The sequence below is a fragment of the Poecilia formosa genome, unplaced genomic scaffold (genome assembly GCF_000485575.1).
Source record: "Poecilia formosa unplaced genomic scaffold, Poecilia_formosa-5.1.2 Scaffold3, whole genome shotgun sequence".
NCBI lineage: Eukaryota > Metazoa > Chordata > Actinopteri > Cyprinodontiformes > Poeciliidae > Poecilia > Poecilia formosa.
Window position 1 is genome coordinate 193,398 of NW_006799942.1, and position 27,880 is coordinate 221,277.

The 27,880-nt window shown below is 35.1% G+C and overlaps 1 long non-coding RNA gene across 1 annotated transcript; it reads left to right on the top strand.

The window, feature by feature from the left end:
- Positions 1 to 1,457: 1,457 nt before the first annotated feature.
- Positions 1,458 to 27,880, top strand: LOC107836905 (uncharacterized). The gene is made up of 3 exons (XR_001662881.1): positions 1,458 to 1,603; positions 5,793 to 5,876; positions 27,598 to 27,880. It is a non-coding gene; the product is annotated as an uncharacterized LOC107836905 (long non-coding RNA).

Below are 27,880 nucleotides of genomic sequence, written 5' to 3' on the forward strand. Positions count from 1 at the left end.
TTGATTTGCTTCACTAGGCACCTTTACAGGGTGGAGGTATTGCTTTATATCAACATTGCTTCTTTTACATCTTTTGGCCCAATGTCTTTTTTTCCTTTAGGGCTTATCAATCATGTGAAAACATTTGGAAACATTAAATATTCAGCTACTTCTTAAGAAATAATTTGATACTGATGTTGAATCTCTTGTTCTTGAAAGTGATTTAGTCACTTTCAAACAAAATAAACTTTGTTTTAATGTTATGCCAGAGTAGGAGTCCAATTTTTATTCTTATATAATTTTTCCATAATGTTAAAGTCAAAACTAAATCAATGTATGTCTGAATACATAAAAAGGTTTTCAAAAGGTGCTATGGATGGTATAACAGTTTTGATGAAAGTAAGTCTCATATTTCATCATTAACTTCACAGTGCAGATATAACTAATAAAACAGGCTAAAAGCTAACAAAGCTTTTATCCTTAAGCTATCTAAAACTATGGGAGTAGATTCTTATTCACTACATCTATGATATGCAGTTCAAGCAGAGTGGTGCAGCTGATTAAACAGCAGGTCACTGACTCTTTTCTTTGTTCTACTTAACTCACTGAGGATTACTGAGAACTAGCATGATTTTTCAAATAAAGTTAACATTTTGCAATAAGTAGGAAATGTTGCTCATTTGGTGCATTTTACCCAAGGGCCGTAGTTAAGTTGAGCATGAGTAGGAGACAAGATAAATGCTCTGGGGGAAAAATGTTACACAATTAAAAAAATAAGCTTTTTTTCATTGTGTGCCTTTGCTTAAGGGCTATGCAACATTCCCAGGCGCACAATCTGTCTCAACATTCTGCCTCTGTTGGGAATCACATACTAATAGCATCACTGCAGCTCTCAGTGTTTCTTATTTTGACAGTTATCATAAATAATATCAGTATGCTGAATATAGCAATAATTTTTAAAATAAACCTTTTTCTGCCATATGCACCCACACTTTCTCAAACTTAAAATCAAATCCTATCCGATATTGGCAATCTATTGCCTTCACTGGTGAAATTTGACTTCTTGACTGTGGCGGTGGGGCTTTGATATGACTTGGACAAAAAAGAGAGGCCAACACCATAGCTCACATTAGATGGTGTTTATTCATCTTCAGGTGAAAAAAAGTTGAAGAAGCTGTGCAGCATATTCACAATGGACAGCCAGGCAGGTTTAAAAAAACAAAAAAAAAAACAAAAAGAACAGACAAAACACAGCAGTACCTTCATATCACATGCAGTGTGGCCTGTTGGAAATCTAAACTCAGACTGACGCTTGACAGTGCAGAGCCCTTTCTTTATAGTCACAGGCTCCGCCCACAATCCTGAACAAAAAAATGAACCCATTACCAAAATCACAACCCTCAATACAGTTAATAAAACGTCCTGAAGACGTCACTACGTCCTCACGTGACTCCTTCCTAGTGCGCTATAATCCGGAAGTAGCTCTTTTTGAATATCTGAACTGGGAAAATGTTTGATACGGAAAATTAAAAGATATACAAGGTAGGATGGATATGACAGCTGAGGCAGAAACACCGCGTGTGCACCCACGACGAACCACGTCAGTTTGTGCTGAAACCAAAGAGTAAGTTATGTCGGGTGTATGTATGCAGGTGTGCTTGTACGGACTTTACTGTAGGACAAAGTCCCAGCTCGTCACGGCTCCTCCATCACACCCACTGTTGACTCCTTCTGAAATCCTCTATCTATTCAACATAATCCTGGTCCACAGGGATTATATGTCTCTTTTTCTAGACCACAAGGGAGATTTTTTTTCTTAGGATGCAGAAATTAATTTGGGCAAAGCCAAATGAATTTCTCTCTGTAATTGGGAAATTATTTTTTCTTTCCAAATTTGGTACATGCAAAATCACATAATGAATCTTGAATAGTTTTTATCATGATATTATACAGAGAAAAAAATAACAACTGAAACATCCAATTAATTTTCCGACAAGCAAAACCACACAGAAAGAGATAAAAGAACTATAAAAACCAATGAAAATGAAGGAAAATCCTAATTTTCATGTGTTTGGTCCTTTGTATAGTCTTACTTTGTTTTTTGATTGGCACTCTTTGATTCAGTGAACAGAATAACTTCTACAGAGTTAAGATAAAAAGTGTAATTTAAAAATGTAAATTATCTCAGCCAGTCATGCAGTCACACTGCAGTATGCATCATTATTCCAGTTTTTTTTTTTTTTTTAAAGATGGTATTTGTGAATTATTACTTATCTAAGTGATGCAACAGTGCATTTTCACTGGTTAGTGGCAGGCCATGTGAAAAAGTCAACTGTTGTAACTCAGATTAAAGGCTTTTAGAAAATTCAACCCTTCTCTATTGCCCCCATCTTGTACACACACATTATCTGTTGTCTGCTCCTAATTCTTCATTTTCATATGTGTAAAAAAACTATTTCATACCCGTGCACTTAAAGCATAACACACAAATCAGTTTATTTTTTGCAGATAAGCATTATTGTGAATTTCATAGATAAATGATCATAAAAAGTTTCTATCTCACATGTAATTTAGCTTAGAAATATTTCGTTGTCTGGAGACATTATTCCCGTTTTTGATATCTGATAATGTTGTTGTATTTCATCTTCATGGTATGAAATGTTGTGTTTTATCTCCATTTGGTTAGCATCACCCAAAAACTCAAGAATAATTCAGGTATCAGAATTGGAAAGTGAAAATATATCAGTTTTGGCATATTTTCAAAACTGGAATAATGGTATAACTTGTTTAAAGCCATATGAAAACTAAGTATTTAGGTTCAATTTTCACTCATTATTTTAATAGAATTCTGCTGCTTGAATATATATTGGATAAACAATGGAAGGTATATTTTAAAAACTATTATTTTTCAGCTTGGAACAATATTCGAAGAAAATTATAATGACTAGCAAATATTTTGTTTAGAAGCCTGTTGACGTCATGTCGGCTCTGTAGTTATTCCTTTTTATTTCCTTTTCTATTGTTACTTTTGTGCCTGTTGGTTCCCTTAAATAATAGTCTATATTTTCATTCAAGCAGCTTGATCATTTGTTTTGTATAAGAGCTTTTTGGACAATACATGGATCTTATACTACTGCATACTTCATTAAGAAAAAATTAAAAACACAGCATGTAGTCACAAATATGGAAAGTAAAACATGAAGATACCGAATTCAAAGAAGGCGATACCTCTAACTCGAGTATCTTGCTGACAGGAAAAACTCATGGAGTGCTAGAATTTTTTTCTTTTCACAGCTCTTCATCATAACACCTCAAGAAATAACCTCACAACTTTTATGAAGATGACTGCCCAACACTCACCAGAAACATTCAGTGTTCGGCTAATTTGCTGCAGCAACCACTCTTTCCTGTGCCTTTTCTGATTATTTCTGTCCATCAATTTGAGTTGGGTTATGCAGTTCCATCTGCTTCACTGTCAGTTTTCTGAGTCCAATGAGGTTCCTGAATATGTGATTGGTTGTCTCAGAAGGATAGTGATAACACTGATGCTTTTTAGAATAGTTTTAAACTTTATTTTCGATTGCTTGAAGCAGCTACACTGAAAAGGTAAAGCTTACAAAAAAAAAGAAGCCTGTGGAGTTCTTTTCTCTCTGTATCAGCACATGCTATGTATTCATTGGAGATTAAAGAGTGGGCAAAGAGGAAGAGGGAAAAATGTGGACCCCAGCCTTTTTTCTGATCTGAACCAGCTGTTAGAGTCCATTGGGAATACTCCCAAAGCTTTTGATTAGCCTTTCTGTTATTGCCCATTAGTGCTGCCTAACTCAGCATTTAAAACATGTTGAGGGTCTGGAAATATTGAGAATACTCTTATTTCATATAGATCCTGAAATTCCCAAAGGTTAGACCTAACAAGCATTTGGCATGTCTGGGCAATTTGTCTTATTCTGTTGCTGTCATGACGTAAACAAGTCCAGCTAAGCATCACATTAATCTGCGGAGAAAGAACCTGAATAATAACCTGAGCTACTGTGCTGTTTGATAACTAGTATCAGTTGACATGTATGTGTGATTGAATTGAAATGATTCTTTTTTTTTCTTGAATGGTCATGAGATATTTGATGTGAATTGGCGCTAACTTGAAAATGCTTAAGTTCCTTTTATTCTAAGAATATTTGAAAGAATATCAGTAATTGTGTGATTATTGTTAAAAACAGACATTCTACCGCAGATTATTGTTTGTTTTCTTTACTCCAACTCATGAAATATGGAGAAAGATGTTAAACTTTGATACTTTGTGTTGCTCTTGGAATGGTGGTAGTTCTGCTTAAAGTACATTCTTTCTGATTTTGTAAGAATTAAGCATGCCTACAGCAGCTAAAAAGCTTAATGAGTTTTTCTTTTTATAATTTAACAAGAATCAAGGATAAAGCTTGCATATGTTGATGATCCTATGCCTTCTTTGGTACATCTGTAAGCAACCTGACATGTTGGTCGCAGAACTTATATGTGGGTGGCTGCAGCCACAGCTTTAAAATGCCCTACAGCACGTAAGAGCGCTGGCTAGATAGTGTCACTCTCCATTACCGCCATGCTTCCATTCCTAAAATTAGGGAGGACACGTCTGTAAACATTGCAGTGGGCTTTGGTGAGACTGCCAGTAGGGGCCTAAATAAAAAATGAGGATTGCAGATGAGTAATAATACAATGATGAATTAGGTCAAGAGATTCTTCAATTGAGTCCTGGTCTCTTTGTCACAGTCTATGCTAATATTTACCAAGTTCAGATTAAAAGAACTGTATTCATAGTAGCAGAAATACTTATCTTCTAAATTTGTTTATTTCAATAAAAAATGAAATTGCCAATACAAAACAAAGCTTAATGATCACAAAGATCATATTTTTTTGCATATTACAATCCCAACCCCTGTACATAAAAACACTAGTAACAGAGGTTCTGAAACAACCTAATGGTGTACAACAGACTGACTGCCCGATATTGTATTTGCTATGCCTGCGAGTAATGGAAAGTGCAAATAAGCGCAAGGCCTGAGAGAGAAAGACAGTCAGACAGAGACAGGGAAATAACTGTTAACTGTGAAGCCGATATCTCTGTCCCTGTCCTTTTTCTACACTGCTCTGTGCAGCATTGTGTGCTAGTGGTAATCAATGTTTGGCACTAGTTATTTTTGGAGTCACATCCTGAGTGCCAGCATAGGGAGACTCCAAGGTCAGCATGCAGTGCACATAGGGTTACTATACATGGCACCTGCTTATGCACATGAGCAGATGTATCTACCATAACTTAGTCATAGTCAGGTTATACACTTTTTACCTTGTCATTGAAGGAATTATATGTGTGAGTGTTTGTGCTGAAGTATCTGATGTATAGTCGACATGATTAGGAGTGGACGGTTCTTATGTAAGTGGAGTCGATCCATGTTTTGCACGAGGAACTAAAAGGGAATAACACTTGAAGTCATTTTGCTCATTCTCTGATTTCCCGCAAGGCCCTAGGAAGCAAATATAATAGGTGAACTCTGAACACATTTGTAGTCAAATGCACAATTAAAGCCACTCAAGGTAAACAGAAAATTGGGTTTACAACAAGTTAACAAAACTGTTTTTCTTTTTACTTTTCCCAGCTCTCTTTTTACAGAGTTCTGAAGTCCATCGGTGTTTGTAGCTACAGTTCCTTGAAAAACTATTAACAACATATATCAACAGCAACATATATCAAAAGGCTTTCTGTAGCAATTATTTGTTTTATTGACTCAAAGACAAACCTTATCTGATGTTTTCTCTCTTTCTAGGCAACCCTGTTGGCAGATAATTTGGATCCCTGAGGGATGATGATTAAAATGTACAACCAAAAGGGACAAATCTTCAAGAAGCTGGTATGTACTCACTTGTCATTAATTGTTTTACTTGACATTTTGATAAATTGAGTTCCAGTTTTCTGTGCAGTTGTGCAGCTGGCAACAGAAGCCAACATCAAATATTATTTTTCATTTCTCATTAAGAAATATTGACATTATTTCAAGCCTACTGAAATAGAAATGTATCAAACTGTGACAAAATAATTACTTCCATTTGTAATTTGCAAGTTGTAGCTTTTCACCTAAAGTGTTCTCCTGAGAAGTCTTCATTTGTACTGAATGTAGTTGTAAAATTAATTCAACACTTTATTAGCACATAAAGCTTCACTGATCACCTAGATTTCCAAGAATGCACAGCAGTCAAAATATCAGATCCGGTATGACAATTCCATCTCCTTTTTTATTTTCATCATGATAGTCTTCAACCTCTCCTCATCTTCACTTGGTTTCCCACTCAAAAAGGAGTTTGCTTGTCAAGTGGTCTCAGTACCTGCGACCTTTTGACCAAGTTTTTCACAGCAGTTGGCCAACAAGCCTGACCTGTCTTTCTTGCCACATAAAGTATCTTTTTTTCACCTTGCAATCTGTTTTCCACACACTGTTGCACTGACATTTCCAGCGACGGGGAAAACGGAGACGTCAGGTCACCTTGGGTCAGAGGCTCAGCATGCTCTGATTTACATTTGCTATTTTTTTTATCAGCCTCAAATAAATATGATAAAAGAAGCATTGAATTCAAAACTAATATTTTGCAAGGAATCAAACTTGGAATAATTATGTTACATGTATATATATATTTAGATTTAGTAATTCTAGAATTGTTTTAAGGGTGAACAATGATAATGTGCATGGTTGTAAAAGAAGGCACGAACATAGAATAAACTTTCCAGGTAGTATTAATCTCGCAAGAGTAGTTTTATTTAGCCTTTTCCAATTTCTACAAGTGAAGGAAATGAAAGAACCAAACAAAACTTACAAATATTTCTCCAGAGATAAACCTTTTCAGCCTACAAGCAAAGCTTAATGTGTGGAAGAACTCCATTTCCACTGAATAATGCAATATGTTGTGTTTTCTTCTGTAGTAATAGAGCTCAGCTACATTTCAAAATATTAAAAATCTTAATACTTAATAATATTCAAGGATGAATAAAAATGCACACAACACTTTAGATCTAAACTAGTATTAATTGATATTTTGATATATATTTTCTATTAATATCTAAATTAGTATAGGATAGTATCTATATTGATAAAATATTCTATAGCTATTAGATATTCTGAAACCAACCAATACGCTTCTTTTCACATTATGGCTGTGTTGATCTATCACTAAAAATGTAAATAAAAGTTGAGGATTGCAGTTCAAATGTGGGAAAATGGTGTCTGTTCTGTAATCTATATTGGATTCTTTTGTCAAGATACTGTAGAACATCATCTCCTTTTTTGTTCAAGCCTTGATGGGATGTTCCCCTATTGTCACCTCTGTTACAACGATGACATTACCTGACCATCATCATTACCATGACCTGATGGACACTATAGCAGGTGGTGTTGTCAGGTAAATGACGGGGGTATTTTATAGGTGCTGGTTCAGCACTGAGTTCAAACCCCTTAGTCGGCACAACAATCAGACAGCTATTTTTAAATGACCCCTGAGATTAATATGGGGTTATTTTTAGTCTGATTGGCTAGATAAAGTGAAAATACGAGAGACAAAGGATGTGACAGTAGCAAAGCTAATAAGATCTTAGTTGACACAATATGCTCTGTGAGTTGATGTCTTTTTGAAGCTATTTTCAGTTTTAAAAAATGAGATGGAAAACAATTCTATGGAGATGAGAATTAAGGTAGTTTCTTTAAGTTTGTACATGGATGTGTGTGTGTGTGTGTGTGTGTGTGTGTGTGTGTAGAAATATGCTATATTTTTAATACTTTCCTGAATGTCATGTGTTTTTATAGTAGGTAAATATGAATAACAAATAGGTAAGTGGAGACTTATTAAATACATTATATATTTTCTTTTAGACTCAATCCTTCTTGTTTTTAATGTCATTCTTGGCCTATTTATTTTATTTTGTTTACATGCTACAGTCTGCATTGTGTGTCGTCAGGATGCAATCATGAAATAAAAATATTGATACAATTTTAAATAAGTTAAATTATAAAATTTAATATATGTATTTGTCTTTTAACCCTACTGTGGTCTTAAAACACAGGGTCATTTAGATCCCACAAATTTCTTACTCTGTGTAAGATTTGGCAGGCTTTAACGATTTCTTTATGTTGTTTCGGTAATTGACGGTCTAACGGGAGAACCCCTCCGCTTCCTCTCTGTCCAACCGTGACATTTTCCATGCTCTTTCTGAGCGTTGCGCTAAGACCACAAGATGATAAAGGGTAAAGACAGATTTTTTTTGTCAAATAAATATCAACTTTTAGTAAACGTTCACATTTAGCCTAGGTAACAATTTGTTGATTTATTTAATTGTTGCCTGTTTGGCTTTATGCTGTCATCTAAATTGTTGGTACAGTAATTTAGGTTACAGACATGAGCTCCACATGCTGTGGGCCAAACCTTCTTTAGCAGTTGAGGGTCTGCAGTAACTTTACTCTTTTCATCACTCACCTCCAGACCAGATCTTGTTTGCAGTGGTGAGGACGCCCTGTTGAGCAGAGAGCTACTATAAGCAGATGGTAGGGCTTTGAGGTGCATCGCACTGAAAGTCACAGTGTAGTTCAGAAAGGAGTGGGAATGGCCCAAGACTTTTCCTCAGTGCTGGAACTTACCTCTAGAGGTCATCCATCCATCTGGCTTTGTAGGTAGGGATTAAGATACCAGATTACTGCAAGTTTTTAGAAATAATGGACCAGGAGTTAACCTGCACTTGTGGTTAATGAATGCCTGTACAGAATATAAATTTGATCTATTAAAAAGTTTCAAATCTGGAATCACATGTTTCTAACATAATATGAAACTGTAATAGATAGTTTTTTCAATCAATGATTAATTACAGTTTATTATTATCAGGTCAGGTTTAATATATATATATATATATATATATATATATATATTTAGACTTTAACCAGAGCAAACAATGTAGTATTTATAACCCTGCATAGTATGTCCTGTGACATGAGCTGAGGAGCAGCTTAAACTCCGGAAGCATCCTCAACCAAAGACGTTGTGAAAACAAACAAATCCATCAGAGATGCCTCACCGACTCCACAGTCTCCTCGTCTTCCTTATGTAATGTAGGTCCTGTCACAAGCAGTCAGCTTCAGGGGTTCATGCTGCCGCTGCTGCAGCGGCATGAGTCTTGTAATAGGCGGGCAACATGGATGACGACTGCATGGCTGGGTGATGCTTGGCTGGTTACTGCTCTGTGACTGACTGCCAGTGCAACAAATTTCCTGTATGGTGGGTGAACCCGCTATAAATAAATAAATAAGTTTTTATGGTATTCTGCTTAAGTTAGTGATTTTCTGCATGATCCTACAACATGATGTGACACTGAGAGACTATTTTTAAATGCATTATTCATAGTCTTTTGTCATCAAAGACTTAAGAACAGGAACACCATTTTCCCCATTGAAAAAGGGAAAACTGGGTTTGACATTTCCACCAGGTTATAGATATAAGTACTCTATGACATAACTAGGACATTAAATTCATTGTTGTGTGAGTATCCATGTACACATATGTTAACTGCAGAATTAATAAGCAGAACTGAGGCAAACATTTATGCAAATTATCGTTCCATTGTTGCTTTAATTATTTTGTGGCTGTACTACAATAGAAGGTTGTAAAGCTTAATTAGGAAAAATGCTGGGCCACTTGTAGACTGAGTGGCTTCCTTCCCAGGTCTTTACATAGAATGGTATTGTGAAACATATTGCATTTGTGAATTAGATTATTTACTGAATAAATGTTTAACACAACAGCATTGGTGGTTTAAATATCTAGTTAACTATCAGATGTTGAAATCATAGCCAGCCTGGCTAAACACAAAATAAAACATTTTCTACCATTCACTCTTAAACCTTAATGACTTTTTGACTTACTAAACAATAAACTGCTTTTTGGGAAGACTGACTGAATGGCTCACTAATTTGCAAGCTGGTCCCACAATCAAATGTCGCTCTTCATCAGCTCTCTCTGTCACCATATTCAAGATTTATGATTTGGCCCACCTGGTAATTAATGGGGGTCCCCTGGTAAGTGAAACATAGTGACATAACAGCTACCGCGACATCTGTGGGTGAAGACGAAGAGTGAGAATGAGAGCGAAAGCAAAAGATGGTGGGTGGGAAATTAGCAGAGTGGAATGAACTTCATGTAAGGTTGAAGGGAAAAGGAGAGCAAGAATCTGGGGCGATGCAGACTGAAGGCAAAAAAAGCAGGACAAGAATGCTGAGAAGGAACTGAAGAAGTTCTCTCATGCTCTCTGTCAACATATTATAGTCTTGTATCAGGATTGTGAGATTATACTGCTCCTTATATAATTGTTTTCATGCTTTGCTCTCTAACTCTCTTTTTCAAGCATGAACGCGTCAATATTTGGACTGTCCTTAGGTAAAAACAACAGAAAGAAGCTTGATTAGTTGTGGATGTTGCCCACTTAAAAACTGCAATTTTTATTATAACTTATTTAAACCACCACACTTTTCTGAAAGCACTACATTTTCATAAATCATCTAAAAAAGGGAAAATTGAATTATTGGCTGAAAATAAATGACAAAAAGGAAAACTGTTTGGTCAGTGTGTGGAATCTAGATAAAATGGCTTCATGTTGTTTCCATCCCTAAGTGGGGAGCACATAAAGATAAACTTCTGCAGGGTTCTTCAGCTGCCACAGCAGCAGAGTTCATTTTATTTTATGTATTCAAATATTTAAAAAGCAATGCATCTAGATTCATTTGAAAAGCTGGATCAAATCATGACTCCACCTCTCTTCTGTCTGGTAATTGGTTTGAATCTGTTTATCTTCTCGTCCCTCTTTTCTATAGTAATTGAAAAAAAATTGGCAGCAGTAATAAAGATTATACAAAAGACTTAAAAGCAATTTTATTTCACATTTCTGTTCTTTTATGTTTCTGTAACTAAGTTTTATGTTTTTTCTATAAACTAATAAATAGAAATTTGATTGGGTTATAACACACTTAATAGAAAGTTCATTAACATTTTCTTTACTTGTACCTTGTCAATATGTAGAGTCTCCAGGACCGATCTTGGGTATCCCGTTTCTTCATTTTGGATCCTTCTCTCATCCATAAGTCTTCCTTGCCGTCTATGTTGTCTGGACCGCCAGGTGGGGGTTGCTGGTGGTCGTGTCAGTAATGTGGTTTGTTGTGTCTGGGTTGTCCTTTTGGTTGTGTTGGAGCTCCACACCACTAGAGGGTGCCATAGAGTACAGGTCATTCTCCAGAGGGTGAAATGAGCAGGTGTGCTCTTGCTCACCTGCAAGTCATCATCACCAGTGAGGATGAGAAGAGCTCCCTGCCAAACCTTATTTGTGAGTGTTAGCCATTTTGTGGCTACCCATATAGAGGATTTGGTTCTTCATACTTGAGAACCAACACCACTGGTTAAACCTTTTGGTTTTCACAATGAAGTGCCTAATGCCAAATTCCTATTTTCTTCTCAATTTTAACTAAAAATGTAATAATTCATCAGTGGTTAATTACTGATTGCAGAATATTTGTGCATATTTGAAAATCATCAAATGTTTTTAATTTATATTTTCATTTTAAAATCTCGCATTGAAAAAACAATGCAAAAAAAATAAAATAAATGCAGTGTGATGGTGAGTAATCCTACTGCTAACCAAACAAAACATATCATTATCTTACAAATTGTAATTGTCTATATGCTTGTGTAAATCTAGTTGTGCAGCACTTGGTTCGTCCCATGGAAATATCTGATCTGGGCTGCAGTGTGATGGTGCAGCCTGTTTATAAATAGTTCTTCCTAAAAGCTGAAAAACACTATCTGGTATTGATTAGCTGTCAGCACATGTTAAAGCTCGTTGCCACTGGTCACACAGTCTGCACTGGGCAGGCTGAGCCACACAGGCCAGCAGATAGTCTTTCAAAATGCAAACTCAACTCTCATTCATTCTCTGCAACACACCAGAACACACACATATATCAAGGGAAATTTAACTATACACTCAACATCAACCATAGCTTCACACCCTACAATGTGCACAGCAACACATACCATCTCTCCTTTATTGCCACTAAGAAATAGACATGTGCACATACAGTTTGGTATTTGACTATTTGCTCTGATCTCTCCAAAGAGAATGAGTCATGGATGTGACACTTTCCCTTTGAATGTCAATGTAAAAGTATTGATTTGTCAATGGTGCTGTGAACCGATAGAATTACGAGTGGTCACCTTTTTCGCCATTTGACGTGTGACCCAAACTCTGTAATTATCAAGAAATATCATTGCAAGGTGTCGTGTGACATAGTGGGTAGAGCGGATAGAGCAGGTGCCCCGAATGCGGAGGCTATAATCCTCGTGTTGTCCTGAGTTCGATTCCCAATGTCAGTAGCTTTGCCGCATGTCTTCCTCCTTCTCTCTGCCCTCTTCCTGTCTACCTACTGTAAGAAAAATGGAAAATAGGTCACTAGTGCCAGCCAAAAGTAAGCCATAAAAATAATTGTATTTAAAATTAATAACATTTCTTTGCCTGCGTATAGTTTAATCATCTCAAATGTGAAAAATTTGATTAACTGTATTATTCAGATGTGTTCAACCTTTGCAAAAGTCCCATTAAAAAAAACCACACACATTCCCCCAGCTTTGATCAAAAACAGGCAATGACTGTTTTTGATCCAATGGACAAAATGCATAAAACAGCTGAAAATGTTTTTGTTTGTATGAGCATAGATTAAAATCAACTGACCTTGTTTCTTTTTTTTGTGTGTGTGTAGTTTTATTTTCAGTCTTACACTACAAATAATATGCATATAATAGTAATCATGAACAACACCCACTCTGAATTTCCTTGGACTAATTTATGAGTATTGTATTAAAATGTAAAAAGCTCCACTTAATGAGATTTCTGAAAGCCAGACATTTAGAGCCCCATTCAACAAACTTTTTGAATGATGATGAAGACAAAATTTTCTAATAAAACATCTCCCCCATCTTCACTTTAAGATGCTGGTTTAGCAAAGGGAAGGCAATAAAATAAATCAAAACCAAATAGCAAATCTGCTTGATCTGAAATAATGAAATGAGTAAGTAATTACATTTTTTTAAGTTATTCCAGCTCTGTGGGAAGAATGATGCTTCAACAACAGTTTTAATAGTTCAGTTTAGCATATCTAATGGCAATTTTATTAAGCTCCAAGTGCAATAACAGGTATTGCTTCTGACAAAGGCTCCACTGAAATTTAATTTACATTAAATTGAAAGATTATCTTAGACACCCAACGCAGGAAATATATTAGTCTGATTTAATATCAGGCAGTGAAGAGTGTTTGAGAAATGCTTTTTTATTTAGTGCAGCTGGGTTCGAAATTTTACTCTCTACCTCAGATATCAACAACTAATACAACTGCTCAGAATGGAAATAAAATAGACAAAGTCCCTTCCCACTACACAATAGTTCACTTAATAAATAACTAATCCAAGATAATTATTTTGGAGCTGGAGGATTTTGGAGTACCAAGATAAAAGCCTCACAGAAGAATTAATGCCTCATGATTATCAAATTAATGTGTTATCTTTTTTCTCCAATAATGAAGCATGCTCATTCGTTACAATGTCAAATATTATGCTTTACTTGTTTTCTGTGAAGTATATTCAGTAAAATGCCACAATAGTTGTTGTGGAAAGTTGCAATGTAAATTGTATTGACAAACCACACTGGTTGAATAAACTAACAAAATGTTCAGCATTTTCTTTTCAGTGTTTAATCATGCTGGGACAGAAAAATGGAAAACTAAAAAAAATCATGAAAATCCCTTGGAATTTACAGACACAGAAGCAATTAACGGCTTTGATATAAGCTTTACATTTAATTAGGAAAGAACCTCAGGAGTTTAACATGCAGTAGTGGATATTATTTTAACTCCACCGTGGAGAATCCATTGAACTGTGTCTAATGGTTACAAAGAATCCCTAAAACCACTATAAGTATTCAATTTAAACCATCTCAAAGATTCAGCAATGAAAGGTCACAGTGAAGTAAATAAACAACTTTTGAGTGTGTTGTGTTACTGAAGAGGCTTGACAGAAAAAAATGATTATCTTAAGAAAACAAACATAACACTACAATTACAAACAGTTACCGCTTTTAGTTTTACTTTGAAATTTTCTGACTGATTTATTGAAACTCACACAAAAAAAACAGGAGAAAAAAGAAAAAAGAAAAAAACCAAAAAAACGCCACAGTTGGAGAGGGTTAAAAACAATTAACGGAAATTAACAAAAAAACAAAAAAAAAATTAAAAAATTCGGAAAAAAAAATTAACAACAAAAAAGAAAAAACAAAAAAAAAAAGCCCAACCCCAACAAAAAGGCAAAAAACTTCAAAACTATGGTTTGACTTGTCAACACACAATCAAACATGGACTCTAGATTTGAATACCAATTGTGCTACACACAACTGCAAACTATAGCAATACAACAAAAGAGGGAAAAAAATCTTATCATTCTAGAGTTATATTTATATTACATCTGGATTGGAAAATTTGCACAAATTGTTTTTTTTATCAAGCAGTTTTAGGAGAGTTCTTTCCCTTTTATTTCAGACTTCTGTTGTTATTTATATGTTATTCTGCAGTTATTTATATCAAATTTCTTTGCATGTCAAACTGAATGCAGAACCTGTTTTGTATACAAGATTGTGGGATTTATATTTAGATTTGTGTATATGAGGTACATTATTTCATTTACAAAGGAGAGCTCTCTTTAGATCTTGACACATTAGTGATTTCCTTTAACTTCGTCTGTTTAACATCAGTATGCCCGTGCTCTGAATTATTTAATATCCAAATGACATTTCACATACTTGTCGTAACTTTGTAACCATTTCCAATATACCTAACCTTTTTTCCTAGGTATTACAGTATATTTAATTTTATTCGACTGTGAACATAGAGAACAAAAGTAAACATTTACAGGAATAGCTGACAGAGAGAGAATAGACAGAAACCTTTAAACTTTGCTCTAGTTTTTTGTTGTTTGTGCTGATTACAACAAACAGTGCATGCATGTATGCATGTGTGTGTCTGTGTGTGTGTGCATATATATGCTTCCCCGCTGTAAACAGTCTTTTTATTATTTTTGTATGTTTTTTTTTTTTTTTTTTTTTTCCAGGACATCTGGTGCCTCTATGACAAGAATAGTTTGCAGGACACAGGTGGCTCAAGAGCTTGTGATCTGTCAGGAGAACCATGAGCAAACAGCGCACTTATTTTAAGCTGAAGGTCAGGCATACATCAACATAAATTGGGCAACAAGCTTGAAAAACATTGTATTTAGTAAAATACTATAAAAAATAAAATTGTATATTAGTATGCACTTTTTCCTTTTTTTAAATTTCCCTTTTATATCACAGAAAAATCTCCTCTAAACTCCAACTGTCTCATAAATTGGAAATAAGACAGATTTATTTCAATATTTAATGTTATTGTTTATTGTTGTATATGACTCTAGACTGGCAAAGTATGATTTATAAAATAGAAAAAATACAAGATAGAAACCCTCATGTGTGGACAGCATAAAGATACTGATCTTTCTGTATGAAAAAAAAAAGAATAATAACACCAAGTCAAGTTTCTTTTTAAAGAACATTTCAATTTCAGCAATAAGGCAATTCAAAGAGCTAGTAGCTTTTGGGTCAAAACAGAAGACAGTCATATATAAAACTATATACTTTTTTTTTAACCTGACTTTCCCTCGTTGCCAAAACAAAAACCTTTTGTGAAGTATTCTTCTTCCAGAGCAAGGTGATCTCCATCTTTTGCTGTGGGTAAAGGTTTGTTTTAGAAATGTGTTGCATTTTATGTGCCGAGCATACAATGTATTTTATGGTACAAAACCTCAAGTTAAGTTTTTCAGTTTTAACCATTTGCTTTTAAAAATAAATTACTCACTTTGCAATGTCACTCCAGAAAGACAACTTCAAAATCTGGGCTTTTGTTTCTTTACATGTACCCCTTCCTTTATTTCCCTCCATCTGTGCAAGAGAAACCTTTTAAAAATTTACCAGGGAGTAGGTTGCCATTTGCCTCATATATTATTTGTGCCATCAAAATGTCAACCACATTCAGTTTTAACACGCCTGTTTTAAGTAACGGTGGCCTTGTGTGATTTATACAACCAGTACTATTAATTTTCCTTTGAGCTTTTTTTCCCAGTTGGTCTGTGGGGAATATCCAAGAGTCACTGGCAAACTGATGATGCAAAGAAAACAGATCCACCTAAGATTCCTGTTATGTCTGAAAGTTTATACTGGTTTTATTGAACATGTAGATCATTTATTTTAGCTTAGGAAGAGTAATACCAGTTTATTGCAAAAACACTGAATCTGAGTGGAATGAAAGTTATGTCATCATCAAAATACATTATGCATCTGGGTTCACTTGACACACATGCAGTCTTTTTTGTCTTGCACAGTGAAAATCTTTCCTTCCAACACAACACACACAGCAGATGCACATAATGCACAGTCCAGTAAAACTCATGTGTTTGTGTTTCATTAGTGGACATCTGCTCTTGCTTTAGCTTGTAGCTTTAAATAGAAAGCAAGACTCAGGTAAGTGCCATTTAGAACTTACACTCCACTGCTTACCATCTGTTTGTTTAGCAATTTCAAATATGCATAACATTTGCATTTCCCAGCTTTTTTGACAAGTGTGTAGGTTATGAAGAAGAGAGGACTTTGTGCTCAAAACTTTGAGTTAGGTGATAAATTTATAACATAATTACACAATATCAGGTAAACATATACTAAGAATGAGCGGTACAAGTAGTGGGTTCACAAGATTTGTGTCTTGCTTTCTATTTAAAGCCACCTTATTTAATCTGATCAACTTGGGTGAAATCTAAACTTGAATAACTCTGTGTAAAGTAAGGAAGCTAAGGCATCTTGTAGCCTCGCTTAAAAGCATCTAAGGACTTCGAAAGGAGGAGACAAACAACCTGCTACTTCATTGAGAACATTTTTGAACAGTTTAAAACCTTTTCCCAATGATTTCTAACTCGATCAAATATTTTTACTGAAAGAATTTGAGGCTATTTTTCTCTCAATCTGATCTGCTTGAGGTCATATTTTATTGTTAAACACTACCAAAAAGTGGATGATGATGTATTTTTTTGTGTGTGTCTGTGTTAGCCAATGACGGTAACATCTTTGCTTAAAAGCAAATGATGTAGTGAGATAAACTGAGTAATAAAATTAATCAGCGTTTTTTAACTGCCAATACAAGCAACTCGGCACATATATCAGAGATGCCCATGACTGATTTGTCCAAGTCCAAGTCAGCTGTCAAGTCTTTAGACAACAAGGCCAAGTCTTGTCCCCAGCATTTCGCCCCAACTACCACAAACTACAATAGTGTCATAGTGCTAGAGCACTGAGTTCCTTTAAATCGAGGCTAAAAACCCATCTGTTTTGAGTTTCTTTTGCTTAATAATAACTGGAAAATAGATTTTCCGGGTATGCATAACAACTTTTCTTTTCCTTCTTTCCATTCTGTACTGTAGACATTAGATTACAAGTGAACAAAACTACCAGAGACTCTCTGAAGTATGATTCTTACCAGGAAAAAAAATACTGGCGCAAGAGTCTCCTTGGTTACTGAGGACAGTTAGTGCAGCTGTATTACAATCTTTTGTGCTATATTTAAAATGGCATAAATTGCATGACCTTTTCAAAGCATTATTCTGGTATTGTTGTCATCCAGAAGTTTGACATATGCTTATTTTGATTAACTTTTTTTGTTCAATCATATTTTCATGTGTTGAATAGTATCTGTGCAGTTCTATTTTCTATAATTTGCTAAATACTCCAATCTATGTACCTGAATCTTAGTTGTTTTTTTTATTTAAATGTGTGTTATTTTAATGAATTAAAGAATGTTTAATTTTGTAATGTCTTAGAAGTGCAGACCTACTTGAAACTTCTACTCAGCACCTCTTACCTTGCTACTGTAGACGGGTAAAAGAAAAAAAATATAAAAAGGTTTTTGCTATTATTGTCATATTTCAATATTGTACTCAAAAAGAGGCTAATCTAAAGTCTAATCTAAAGTTACTTCTGTTTTTGTTGATTCAAAAACAGAAGTAAAATGTTTAAAGTGAGCTTGAAAGATACATAACTGGGTTAATTGACTTGACGAAGCAAAATAAAACCATTTGTTTTCTTATTCATTAAAAAAAGAACAAAAAACTACTTATACTCACCATTCACAGAGTCTCTCAAATACACAAGCTTGAAACTCAACTCTTCTGGTAGAGCATAGAGCATCTGGAACAAAAAAATAAACTTATTGCCCAAACTCTTTATTATGCTACATTCCCTCTGGCCTCAGTTGTGTTGCCAGATAATTTTAAATAACCCACTGCCATATGAGAGACACCGAAAAACCTTCATGCATGAAAGAAATCCAAATCTCTGAAGACTATTTTTAAATTATCCTCTTGGTGTTCAATGTCTGCAGTGATGTATACGTTGTATGTTGAGTTATTCAAAGCATCTCTTCCCAACTGTCTGTGCCCTACCACATGCTGGTGTCTTCATTTGCTCACTTAGCTTCTGGCAGGCAGCCAGCCTTTTCATTGTTTAATGACACCAGCACTGATATCACACAGAGCACATTCATTCAAACTATAATACATTCAGATTGTGTTGAAATGAACATGAACACTTATAGACTGTCAATTCTAATCTTTCATTTTAGAATTCAAAAGATATATAATTTTTAATATGACACATCAAGTAAGGACAAATGAATGTGCGGTTTGCACTCAAGCACCTTTTCCTTCTGTGGTTGGCTGTCATTTACAATAAGAGCTGCTGACATCGGTACATAGGCGTTATAAGCCATGAGCTCACTGACAGTCCATGCGCCTAAGCGATACATCCCTGTGTCTCCTGTCTGCATGAATCTGTCTCCAACATGTAAGATGAAAGGAAATGTCACATAATGCCAGAAAGGCCACTGTGATCCATTTCTGCTTCTCTGGCTGTACTATCTCATTGCTGTTTATTGTTAAGATTACAACTCAAGCTGGAAATTTAAATGTTCCTATTCTTTCAAATTATTTTGACTATTTTTCCAGATATTGCTTATATATCCTATTTTTAAACCAATAATGTATTTTTTTTACTGCTCTCTTTCTTCATGTTAGACAAAAGCTCATATTTCTGTTAGTTTCGCATTGCATATTTCAATTTAAACTCTGCACTGTTCCTTTCCATCAGATATTTCTGTCTTACAGTCCAGTAGAGCACAAAATTATTACAGCTTTGCTTTTACAGCTCTCAGATGTGGGAGACCTCGAAAGAACAACACTTTCGCTACTCCAAAATAAAGAAATAACCTAAGAGATTTTTCCCATATATGGATGGTCCTGATTGTACAGCACTGTGCACCTGCAGAGTTTGGCACAACAACCATGACGACAAATCTGATCTAAAATAGTCTTTGTTTTCAGAGGTCTCCTACAAAGTGAGTTACATTAAAGCTGCAGAATGCAACTTTTATTTAAAAATAAATAAATAAAAAAAATCTTTTTACATATTTGCTGAAACTGTCACTATGTCGTGACAGTATGGAATGAGACAGACTATCTGTGAACAAGTTGAGCTTCTCCACCTTCTCCCAGGGCTCCCAGTGCTAACTGGAAACAACCAGTTAGCTAGAAATTTGCTCTGTGTGATATCAGTGCTGATTGGTTGTTTTTGTGGTGCATATCTTCAGATGGTAATGGTAACTCAGGGAGGAGGTGGAGGAGATCGATTTTTTCACAGATTATCTGTTTCAGAGCAAACTGTCACAACATGGAAACAATTTTAACAAATATGCAAATAGAAAATTCTTTATAAAGATGACAGACTGCAGCTTTACTTTGTTATACAAATGGGATGCATGAAAGAATCAAAACTGTCCAGTTTTTAAAAAAATGTTTTATGAGATCCAGGTATGTTTTAAATGAGGAAATAACATTATAACATGATATAAAGTTCAAAAAGTTGATCTATTATAGGGCAAACAGTTTGTCTAGTTTACATTGAATAGTATCTTAAGCAGGGGTGCAACTACATATTATTCAGGTGGATGCGAAAACATCCTAACTTGCATGTTCGGAGTACAGGCCTGCCGTCTATCTCTCAAATTGATTCACACTGACATCTCCAAGAGGCCAACGAAAGACCAATCACTTCTCCCTCCAGGTCTCCAGTGAGGATAGAGGTTTAGAAAGAATAGTTTTACACACATACACACTCATTCAGTCAAATGAAGAGTGTCTGTGACAAGCAGAAAGATCCAGGGTGCTTCTGTTGAAACATTTATCCTGTAACCTGGATGAACTGCCAATAGTATTGCCTCTGAGAGAGTGAAGCAGACCTATATGCCCTGAGGCTCTATGAGCCATACCATCAGCCTTGGAGAAGCTTGTGAAGCATAGAAAAGCTATTAAGACAGGCACTCACAGAGGGCAGAGGGGTAAAAACAACATCATGTACAGTAATATAAGAAGGTGATACGAAAGACAAAGGGAAGGATCATATTGCATTTGTGGGGAACATGCTGTATGGTGTAATGGGTAGCAGTTTCCTTATTTGACACAAAGTAACTAAATTAAATACATTTATATAATTACAAAAATATGAGCTTCTGTCCAAATAAATGACTAATATAGGCTTTATGAAGTTTTGATAATATCCGTAGATTATTCCTTCAGCATGCAATAATGCAGTGAAAAAGAAACACAATAAAGCATGACACCCTCTCTGACTGCACTGTGTAGGCAGAATCAGATAAAAAAAAACAAATCCCTTTGTATTTAAGATGCATACATATTTGTATACATTTAAAGTGTCTTGAAAAAAAGCATTAACACCCCTTAAAATGCTTCACATGTTGCCAGACTTTATATTTTATTGCATTTTCTCTGACAAAGTGCAACATAGTTCTGAACTGGAATGAAAAGGATCCAAAGTTATCAAACTTTTTACAGAAGAAATATGACTGACACCCTTATAAACAATGTAATATAACCAATTACCTTCAGAAGTCACCTAGAATGTCTGTTACTGATTGTAAACTAAGGATTATCTAAGAATCTTAAAATAAGAAAATGATTTATATTTCATCACGTGAAGCATCTCGACTGTTTTGTACTTTCATAAAAGAAAATTTGTTTTTTGTCAATCTTGACTGCTGAAATTAATTCAGTCTCGCCCTCATATTTTTCAGACTCGGCTAATTTCATAGCACATTTGAATTTGATGGGCATCAAATTCAAATTCACTCTACTTTATTTGAGTAGAGTGAAGACAATTAACTGACTGCAAAGCAGTGGGAAAAGTATGAAATGAGCATGAAGGACTGGAAAATGAAGCTTAGCTCCAAAAGACTTTTCCAACAACACACTCCTAAACAGGTCCAGCTGAATATGATTTCTATTCCTGAAAGAACCATTTCTCAAACTGTATCTAATTGAAATGTCAGCACCTTCACCATGAGCAGGCTGCAAGGGACAATACACAGTAAAACGGGTTTAGCTCTGTTTATGAATTCATCAGTTTGGTAATTTGTTTCCTAAAGCTGGCTCTCACCAATATTACTTCCACTTTACATAGATTCACATCCCATTTGAGACCTTAGGGGCGGAAATCATTTTGATAATGCTGATGGACACTTTACAATAACTGTCTGTCTGTTTGCAAATACAAAGCCTATGACTTAACTTTGCAACATTACCTCATATTTTTACATTTTATTTGATTCTCTCCAAGTGGTCAAAAATAAGATGCTTTTTAATAACATAATTTAATAGTTTTAATTTTAATGCCCCTATAAATTTCAATAACTTGAAAAAAATTCAACCTATAGTTGTAGTTCCTCCATTTCAGTTGATTTGTTTCTGTTTTAAATCATTCATTTACCCTTAATGCACCCTAATGTTATTTTGCAGAATATGGACCATCCAAATGTTTCTGATGATTTAGACAATGAAATATTCAGGGATGTGTAAAAAACATTAGATTTGTTAACTCATCATGCTTACATATATCAGATTATCAAACTAATTCTGAACATAGTCAAATCTGAGTAAATATAAAGTGCAAATGATTTGATTCAGAAAGAAATAAACTTACCTCTATTTGAACAAATTTTGTCCCCTAAACTTATTCCTAGTTGTTCCCTTTTTGTCTGCAACAACTGGAATCAAGCATTTGTAATTATATGGCAATAAGTCTTTTGTATATAATTCCAATGTAAAAGACTTTAATTCAATTGAAAATAAATTTAATTCAAAATTGTGTCTCAAAGTAAGAAATAATGAAAAATGCAAGCTAATTTCCGTCAATAGCAAACACATTATGAATATAGATCTCAATGTATAGAACTTGATAAAAAAAATGGACAAAGAGATAAATTAAGCTAGATATGCCATGAAAACTGGTTTAGCCAGTGAGGAACTGATTCATCAGTCTGTGTAACAGGGCAGATTGTGTTGGTGTAAACTGCATATGGTGTGAATGCAGCTTTGAAATGTTATTCTGTAATGGTCACAGTGCTTGAATTTGTCATGCTAACCATGTGTAGCTTTTGCATGGGGCATTAATATCAGAATGAAGAATGAATGCCTGCTGCAACATTGACATTTACAATTAAATACATTAAGGGTTGGAAACACAAAATAACATGGGGGTTATTTTTTATTTATGATAGTGTGACTATGCTTGCAGTTTTTTAAATCCTTTTCAGAAAGGAATTAAAGCAGCAAAGTGAATAAAGGTGCTAGCTGCAAACCTCCCACACTGTGGTACAAATAGCAAAACAATAACATCTTCCTCAGGCAAGATTCTAATTAGCATGAAAAGCAGCAAAGATTGATTTTCCTTATATATAAATAAGAACCACCCCCCGAAAAAAAAAAAAAAAACAACATCATTTTATGCAGTTATTTATTTAGGTTTCCTAGAGACAAGGACTCTAGCACAATATGTTATCTTAAATAAATTGTAAAAGCCAAGATTAAATTTATTTAGCAACATATTGTAGTATCCATAGTTGTGATATTCTATGAACTAATGGTCACCAGCTTTTGTCACTTTAATAACTTAATGTACAAAGATGGACTTAAAGCAATTTTGTACATTGAAAATTGCAGTAACGCGTAAAACGCAGCTTCTGGCATGTAGCCAACCCATCAGTCGACCCCCTAATGCCTGTGACTAAGCTCCGCTAAACTTAAATGAATGGACAATTCTCTTATGTACAAATTGGGGCTTTATGCCAACTTCCACAGCGCTACCCCAGTGAATTGTATAATGGACTCCCTCATTACGCCGAGGTGCTCTGACTCTGGTTCAGCCGTAATAATCACTCCACTGCTATAACTTTGGGTCATTAAAGTCAATGTTCACTTGGAGGATGGGGGCACCCTGATAAATCCATACTGTGAATGTACCACATTTTCTCTCTAAACTTTACCCTTTCTTCCTCTCTTAGTAATGTTTACTATTTTGATCGCCTATGGCTGAGAACATCCATCTCTTATGGGACACAAAGACACTTATAGGACCCATAACAAGGACAAAACAGAAACTTGGTCTCTGTGCATTATTTTGTGAACTATTTAAAAGTTAAGTCTTTCTTTCATTAATCCACTGTTCCCAGTCCCCACTGTCCTCTAAGAGTAGAAACTGGTCCTTGTGTGGTTTATTGGTATGCAAATGTTCTGGTTTATAATGTTTCCTTTTACCTCATGCTGTTAGAGCAGCTGGAATGCAGAACTGCCTGAAGTGCACAAACCTTTTACTTTTACCTTTTTAATTCTTCCTTCCTTTTGTACGCTGCCTTCCAAAGTAACAACACTGCCTGAACTCCTTGAACTCAACATGTTCTGTTATATACACAAAGTTAGATTTATGTTATTGCAGTTCATTCCGATAAACCAAAGCAAAGTATTGTTGTGAAGCTAAAGAAAAATGAAGCAAGATTTTTCTTTGGAAAAATCTGCAATGTGGGATACACCAGGATACTGGCTTCCTGCATCGATAATACATAGAGTCTCGTTTTTCTATTAAGTCTTTTGAGATATCTCTCTTCCAGCTTTGCAAAATGACCGACTTAAATTCATGCTCATTTTTCTTTGCAAAAATATCTTAAGATTAGTTAAACTGGATAGAGTTAGGACTCTGACTGAGCTATTCTTACAGATGAATATGCTTTGACCTTCACCAGTGTTTCCCAAACTTTGTCCCCAAGTACTCAAGCAGTGTGATGTGTGTTAGTTTTCTGCCATATTTAGTTTTGCTTGCAGGCTGAAGAGACTACATTGCAGGCTACACTTTTTCTCTCAACTGACCACACAATTGCTGTGTCCCCTGAATAATTTGTGGCAAACTATAAACTCTGCTTCTATCCACTCTTCAATAACTGTCATATTTGTTGAGTTTATGTATAATAGTTGTTCAGTCGATATATTATCTAATCTGAGCTGTGAATCTGTGCAGCCCTTTCAGCTTTTTCATGGGCCTCTTGACAGCTTTTCTGATTATTGCTCTCCAATTTCAGCCTGTCTGTAGGCTTGTAGTGGCACCATATACTTTAAATCTTCAGATAATTGAAGAATGACATCTATGAGATGTTTAAAACTGGGGATGCTGGTTTATAAGATAATTCTTAAACCTCTCCATAACTGACCTTTAAATCTCTTATGCATTCCTTTTGTCCTGATGATGCTTTTTGATGATGCCTTTCAAACCTGAGGACTTCACAGAAGAGTTGGATTTATACTGATATTTTATTGCGCTCTATTTACTAATTAGGTGACTTTTGAACACTGAACGCAAAACTTTATGTGGAATCAAAGTGAAGAGAGAGGAATACAAATGTATGCCAAAATTTACAAGATTTTTTAAAATTAAATCCATTTCTTTTATTTTGCATCCACAGTTTATGTTGCTTTGCTTTGGTCTAACACCTAAGTCCAAATACAGTAACAAAGAGTAATGTGACAAAATGTGAAAAAGAAAAAAAAAGATATGTATATTCCTGTTACTTTTATCTGTTTTGTTCCTCTGCATCTTTTGATTTGTTTATTTTGTTAAACACACAAACTCATCCTTTGAGAAAACCTATTTGTGCCTTTAAAAAGCTATACTGATGAGAAAGCTTCTTCGCAAATCTTTTATCAATTTAAGATGGAGAAAAAACAAACAAACAAATGCTTTTTAAGAAACCGAAACCACGTCATCAACCCAGCATGCATTGCACAGGTGCAAAAATGATATGATATATAAATTTTTAATTATCTTTCTGAATGATAATTGCTATTATTAGCCCCTGAGCATGACTCAAGCATTTTACTTTGCAGACAACTTCATGAAGTTATTGTGGTTTATATTAGTGACCTGGTCAGAGATGACCATGGAATCATATGCAATGTGAATATGTTGTATGATGTACATTTTTGACAGTTTTTGTGTCTATTTTATTTAATAAATGCAGACATAAAATTCTCAAAAAATATTGCCTAAGACTAACTGGAATATAAATCAAACTGTTGTGTAACAGTCTTTTTACAGATATAGTTCAATGAACTTAAAATTGTAAAAAAATAATGATCAATTCATTTTAAGCTATTGCTCACAAATAACATTTCACCCCCATAGCAGAGAAACACAGTTTCTTTATGCAAGTCAGAGAAATAGCAGATTTATCTTTGTAGAACTGAAAATTGCCTCCCCTATTTCCCCAATTATAGGCTGAAATACTTTTGTGAGATAAGAAGCAATCACCTCTTCACTTTTGAGGAACAGATGTAACAATGGGGAGTTTGCATACCTGCCAAGATGACGAGTGCAGTTTGTAATTACAAGGATCCAGGAGATGTATTTTTTTCAACATTCTCTCTGCCTTCATGACAGTCAATCTCTCACGTTGGCGTGTATAATTACTATGACTGATGGGATGAGAGTGTGGAATTGATCTAGGGAATGATCTGCATTGCTGTTATTTTGCTTCACTTGTATCTGCCCTTTCTGTATTCCTGTCTGAGACTACATGCTTAGATCTTTACCTGGTATGCAGTGACAAAACTAGAGATGTGTCTCTAGTTTGAATCATGTCCATGCATTGATGTATTGCAGTCACTGTGAAACAACCATTGCATAATTTTGTCATTTTAACAAGCTAATCTGCTTACATGTGTGAACAGAGAACAACATATAAAATCTTGTAAGATTACTTGAGGCAGATGGAGAGATAACTAAATGTAAAAAAAGAAGAAAAAAAGGTCCAACAAAAGTAAAAGTGACCCAAGGAAAAAAACAAAACACCACATTAAAAACAAAGAATAAAGAACGGAGACCATAATCAATAACGCACGAGAAACAGCAAACAAATAACCAAAACAAACACAAAGCAAAGGCACCGCCAAACCGGTCACACCTCTGGACACAAATACATGAGTTATGAGTTTGGACATTTTCCACAGCGTTTTTGTTTCAGGGCAGTGTTCTACATTTGTGCTACATGTTGGAACATCATTTTATATTGAATGAACAGTTCAGAATCAAGAAATATAAGGATTCAAACTGACTTATTGCACATTGTCATTTTTTCCCTCTTTTTCCCCACATAAAATATGTAAAGACCTCCAAGCTCACAATTAAAAGATGTAGCTGGAAGATTTTCACCACATGCGGTACTCCTCTAGCCATTAATGCACCCAGTGATTTTAGAGATGTACCTTTATAAGACTGTGCTCCTATCCATTTCAAAAGACTCTATCTTGTTTTTACCTGATCTATAAATATTCTTACCACTTCAGTGCCTTGAGTTTGGATCTGCCTGCAGACCTTCTGTGGACTCCCCAGGTTATGGTTGCTCTTGCTTTTTGGAGGGTAACAGCATCACTCAACACAGGGAAACTTTTACCTTAAAGTCTGACTAAAAATGTTCCTGCAAAGAGTTTTCCTTATCAACAATTTATGAGGCGTTACCTCCTTTTGGGGGAAAGAGTCAGAGAGATGGGAAAACAACACAACAAAGAAAAACACAACCAGTTACCAGCATCCTGAAATATGGACGGCAACGGCAACATAAATGAAAAAGATGATCTAAATAAAAATAATTTTGAAATTATTCATAAAACATAATTAAATAATAATGCAGGTTACAGCATTCAAACTATCAATCCCTAGCCCCCTTTATTTATGTCATACAAGTCTTTTAATCTGCAAAAACTACAATTGCTACTCAGTTTCTCATAAGAAGATTCATCCACTCTAAATGATTTTCTTCTTTTCTCAATCCTTCCTTAACCAAGGAAGGATTGGTCAAGGAAGCAAAACCTTTCAAACTCCGTTTGTGATCTGTTACAGCCTTTTGTATTTTAAATTTGTTCTCATACCCATCATCTTTTTTCTGCCTGTTTCCTCATTTATGTCATGTTGTGTGGCATACATGTATGTCCTGTTGGTGGCCTTTTGCTCGATCATAATCCTCTGACCTTCTGTGCCTCCTGCAGGCCAGCTTGCACTTGACATCCGGCTTTTTGACTGCAGGACTGCTCTTCATGCTGAGTGAACAAACGTTTGGGCAGCTGATGGAGGCCTGGACATATGTCTTGCCGGACTCTGGGTACTGACATGGAACACATAAAGTATTGGTAGACCTGTCTTTAGCTTAGGAGCTCTAATATGTTAAATAAAAAGTAGTTTGTTTGTAAAATATTCAGGGCACTCCTTCTTAAGAGATTTTTGATCTCTAAGTTATTTATTACTTCTAATAATAATAGTAATAATTAATGG